The sequence below is a fragment of the Schistocerca americana genome, unplaced genomic scaffold, assembly GCF_021461395.2.
Source record: "Schistocerca americana isolate TAMUIC-IGC-003095 unplaced genomic scaffold, iqSchAmer2.1 HiC_scaffold_939, whole genome shotgun sequence".
Classification (NCBI taxonomy): domain Eukaryota; kingdom Metazoa; phylum Arthropoda; class Insecta; order Orthoptera; family Acrididae; genus Schistocerca; species Schistocerca americana.
Genome location: NW_025726718.1, coordinates 25,001 through 30,000, shown reverse-complemented (window position 1 = coordinate 30,000; position 5,000 = coordinate 25,001). Strand labels below are relative to the sequence as shown.

Sequence of the window (5,000 nt, the reverse complement as noted above, 5' to 3'; positions counted from 1 at the left end):
ACACCCTTATCACGCACTACTCTCTGCCTGTAACACGCACACAGACAATATGTAAGCACCAGCATGGAACAACACCCAGTGCATCCTCTCCGCCACATTAGACAATCCACACTGTCATAACCAGACTGGGAGGTCCACTCAGAAAACAGAATATCCCACCCACCCGACAACCACCATTGCTCAGCCAAGCCACCAACACCCACACATGTCCTACACAGGGGTGCACCCAACATCACAATACTGCCTCCTCTCACAGCACACAAACAATGGCAGGAATGAAAGACACAGGTCTGCCACAAGCATGGAATGAGAGCGCCGCCTGTCATGAGCCAAAGGTGCATCCTGACGTGGCAAATCAGATGATGCCGCAGGCATCCACTTACTATAATCACAATCAACAAACCGGCCGCCCCGCCCCGCCCCCCATTAAACCTTTCCTTACAACAATGTGTACCTTAACCTAACCTATATCGTACCGTAACCTAACCTATATCGTACCGTAACCTAACCTATGTCGTACCGTAACCTAACCTATGTCGTACCGTAACCTAACCTATGTCGTACCGTAACCTAACCTATGTCGTACCGTAACCTAACCTATGTCGTACCGTAACCTAACCTATGTCGTACCGTAACCTAACCTATGTCGTACCGTAACCTAACCTATGTCGTACCGTAACCTAACCTATGTCGTACCGTAACCTAACCTATGTCGTACCGTAACCTAACCTATGTCGTACCGTAACCTAACCTATGTCGTACCGTAACCTAACCTATGTCGTACCGTAACCTAACCTATGTCGTACCGTAACCTAACCTATGTCGTACCGTAACCTAACCTATGTCGTACCTTAACCTAACCTATGTCGTACCTTAACCTACCCTATGTCGTACCTTAACCTAACCTATGTCGTACCTTAACCTAACCTATGTCGTACCTTAACCTAACCTATGTCGTACCTTAACCTAACCTATGTCGTACCTTAACCTAACCTATGTCGTACCTTAACCTAACCTATGTCGTACCTTAACCTAACCTATGTCGTACCTTAACCTAACCTATGTCGTACCTTAACCTAACCTATGTCGTACCTTAACCTAACCTATGTCGTACCTTAACCTAACCTATGTCGTACCTTAACCTAACCTATGTCGTACCTTAACCTAACCTATGTCGTACCTTAACCTAACCTATGTCGTACCTTAACCTAACCTATGTCGTACCTTAACCTAACCTATGTCGTACCTTAACCTAACCTATGTCGTACCTTAACCTAACCTATGTCGTACCTTAACCTAACCTATGTCGTACCTTAACCTAACCTATGTCGTACCTTAACCTAACCTATGTCGTACCTTAACCTAACCTATGTCGTACCTTAACCTAACCTATGTCGTACCTTAACCTAACCTATGTCGTACCTTAACCTAACCTATGTCGTACCTTAACCTAACCTATGTCGTACCTTAACCTAACCTATGTCGTACCTTAACCTAACCTATGTCGTACCTTAACCTAACCTATGTCGTACCTTAACCTAACCTATGTCGTACCTTAACCTAACCTATGTCGTACCTTAACCTAACCTATGTCGTACCTTAACCTAACCTATGTCGTACCTTAACCTAACCTATGTCGTACCTTAACCTAACCTATGTCGTACCTTAACCTAACCTATGTCGTACCTTAACCTAACCTATGTCGTACCTTAACCTAACCTATGTCGTACCTTAACCTAACCTGTATTGCGCCTTAACCTAACCTGTATTGCGCCTTAACCTAACCTGTATTGCGCCTTAACGTAACCTGTATTGCGCCTTAACGTAACCTGTATTGCGCCTTAACGTAACCTGTATTGCGCCTTAACGTAACCTGTATTGCGCCTTAACGTAACCTGTATTGCGCCTTAACGTAACCTGTATTGCGCCTTAACGTAACCTGTATTGCGCCTTAACGTAACCTGTATTGCGCCTTAACGTAACCTGTATTGCGCCTTAACGTAACCTGTATTGCGCCTTAACGTAACCTGTATTGCGCCTTAACGTAACCTGTATTGCGCCTTAACGTAACCTGTATTGCGCCTTAACGTAACCTGTATTGCGCCTTAACGTAACCTGTATTGCGCCTTAACGTAACCTGTATTGCGCCTTAACGTAACCTGTATTGCGCCTTAACGTAACCTGTATTGCGCCTTAACGTAACCTGTATTGCGCCTTAACGTAACCTGTATTGCGCCTTAACGTAACCTGTATTGCGCCTTAACGTAACCTGTATTGCGCCTTAACGTAACCTGTATTGCGCCTTAACGTAACCTGTATTGCGCCTTAACGTAACCTGCATTGCGCCTTAACGTAACCTGCATTGCGCCTTAACGTAACCTGTATTGCGCCTTAACGTAACCTGCATTGCGCCTTAACGTAACCTGCATTGCGCCTTAACGTAACCTGTATTGCGCCTTAACGTAACCTGTATTGCGCCTTAACGTAACCTGTATTGCGCCTTAACGTAACCTGTATTGCGCCTTAACGTAACCTGTATTGCGCCTTAACGTAACCTGTATTGCGCCTTAACGTAACCTGTATTGCGCCTTAACGTAACCTGTATTGCGCCTTAACGTAACCGATATTGCGCCTTAACGTAACCTATATTGCGCCGTAACGTAACCTATATTGCGCCGTAACGTAACCCACATTGCCCCTTAACGTAACCTATATTGCGCCGTAACGTAACCTATATTGCGCCGTAACGTAACCCACATTGCCCCTTAACGTAACCCACATTGCCCCTTAACGTAACCCACATTGCCCCTTAACGTAACCCAACACACGTTGGGCCTTAACCCAACACACGTTGGGCCTTAACCCAACACACGTTGGGCCGTAACCCAACACACGTTGGGCCTTAACCCAACACACGTTGGGCCTTAACCCAACACACGTTGGGCCTTAACCCAACACACGTTGGGCCTTAACCTGCTCTGTAATTGTCATACGACGCGTTAAATTAGTGTAGTGTTGCCTAACTGCAACCCCCGCAATATAGTTTGCTACTCGCACTGCCCGGTCCCCAGTGTATCGCTTCATGTTAAACACCTTGCAGCTATACACTGTAATGTGGATGGCAGCAGGACGTACATGCTCAATGCCCTTTGCAGTTGTTCATTGGCATTTGCAGTTGTTCATTGGCATTCGCATGGCGAAGCACTTAGCCTACGCTGTGGTACGGCCTGTGTCAACTGTCCGCTGATGTTGTACGTCCAAATCACACACTGTACTGCACATTGGTCCTCATGTACTGAATGATACATCGTGGTACATGTGACCGTACAACGACTGCGCCAACAACGGCGAACCATGCGGTCCAAATGTTGTGCACTCAGCTACGTGTCGTCTCCCTATAAGAGCTGGATTGCAGTGTGGTATGCCCTGGATGGCGATCAGCATGAGCCGTCTGTTGATGTAGTGGCGCGTGTTGTCAGACGTAGTCGTCTCTTCTCACACACCGTGATAGCACGGTGCACTGCGTTCCACATCTGCGACATGCGACAGAGGCCGGTTGACAGTCGTTCGCGCAATGGACATCGCATACGTACGGGGGCCACCTTCCACGTGTTCGCTAAGCGTGGACATGTTGTTGCGTGTATGTGGGCAGACAGTGTGTCGTGACACCTGACACAGGCATGCAACAATCGTTGAATTTGCAAATGGCGATGGACGCCTACGTTTGCTGGTGACGTTACGCAAATGAACAACTGGTAAACCGTTGTGGTGCGGTTGTTCTCGCTAGGGGTGAATCAGTGATGGCGACGATCGGTTGAGCTACCAACCGGTTGTTGCAGCGATACCCACCATGCCCACGAACGTGAATGGCATGTGGGTGTGAAGCGATACGCGGCGGTGGCTGGGTGGGACCGTCCCCGGCCGGTGAGGGGGGGCCTCCCGGCGTGTTGGCCGTGCGGTGCGTGGGCGCACGCGCTACAGCCGGCTGGTGGGGGCGGCCAGTGGCAGGCGCGCCGGCCGACGGAGGCGGCAGGCGGCGCAGCTGCGCGCCGGCGCACCCTGCACGCGGCGCCGTGCGGCCAAAGTAGGTCCTCGCGGGCCCGGTGCGAAGCGCGGTGGACATCTGCAGTGTGCTGGTCCGATTGAGGACTGTGTGCGCTGAGGATGCGCCGCCGCCCGGCGCTCGGCGCCGCGACGCCGTCTGCTGCTCGGTCGCCTCTGCGGTTCTCGCAGGTGGTTTGTATCGCAGCTGTGCGGACGTGTTGGCGCGTGCGCTGTGCTGGGAGAGTTCGCTTCGGCACCCAAGTGGGGCTTTTGTCCTTCTGTGGCGCTGGCGTTGGAGCTGCCGGTCACCGTAGGTGGCGCGTGTTGTCTCCCGCCGGCAATGCCACGACAGCACGCTCCCGGGCCTCTGTCGGCAGCGGCAAGCTCAGTTGGGAGCACGGGTGGTCGCACCTAAAGCGTCTACTCGCCAAACTCCGGGCGATTGCGCCTCTCTCGAACCCGACCAAGTACTTAGGACGGCGCTGCGCGCCGCCGGGACCTGAGAGGGTTTCGAGGTGTATGGTGCAGGGGAGCTCAGCCTCCTCCTGTTTGCAGAATAATTGAGCGGACGCTTGCGTGTTCGCGCGGGCCCCCGGGACACACTCCCGGGCGGCCGGCTGCTCAGCTCTAGTTGACGCAGCTCCCTGGTTGATCCTGCCAGTAGTCATATGCTTGTCTCAAAGATTAAGCCATGCATGTCTCAGTACAAGCCGCATTAAGGTGAAACCGCGAATGGCTCATTAAATCAGTTATGGTTCCTTAGATCGTACCCACGTTACTTGGATAACTGTGGTAATTCTAGAGCTAATACATGCAAACAGAGTCCCGACCAGAGATGGAAGGGACGCTTTTATTAGATCAAAACCAATCGGTCGGCTCGTCCGGTCCGTTTGCCTTGGTGACTCTGAATAACTTTGGGCTGATCGCACGGTCCTCGTACCGGCGACGCATCTTTC

The 5,000-nt window shown here is 51.0% G+C and overlaps 1 non-coding gene across 1 annotated transcript in view; it reads left to right on the top strand.

Annotated features, from left to right (window-relative positions):
• The first annotated feature begins 4,685 nt into the window (after window positions 1-4,685).
• LOC124592593 overlaps window positions 4,686-5,000 on the top strand; it is a 1,910-nt gene continuing 1,595 nt past the window's right edge. Inside the window, exon 1 of the ribosomal RNA XR_006977551.1 lies at window positions 4,686-5,000. This exon is cut by the window's right edge and continues 1,595 nt beyond it. This is a non-coding gene — a ribosomal RNA (small subunit ribosomal RNA).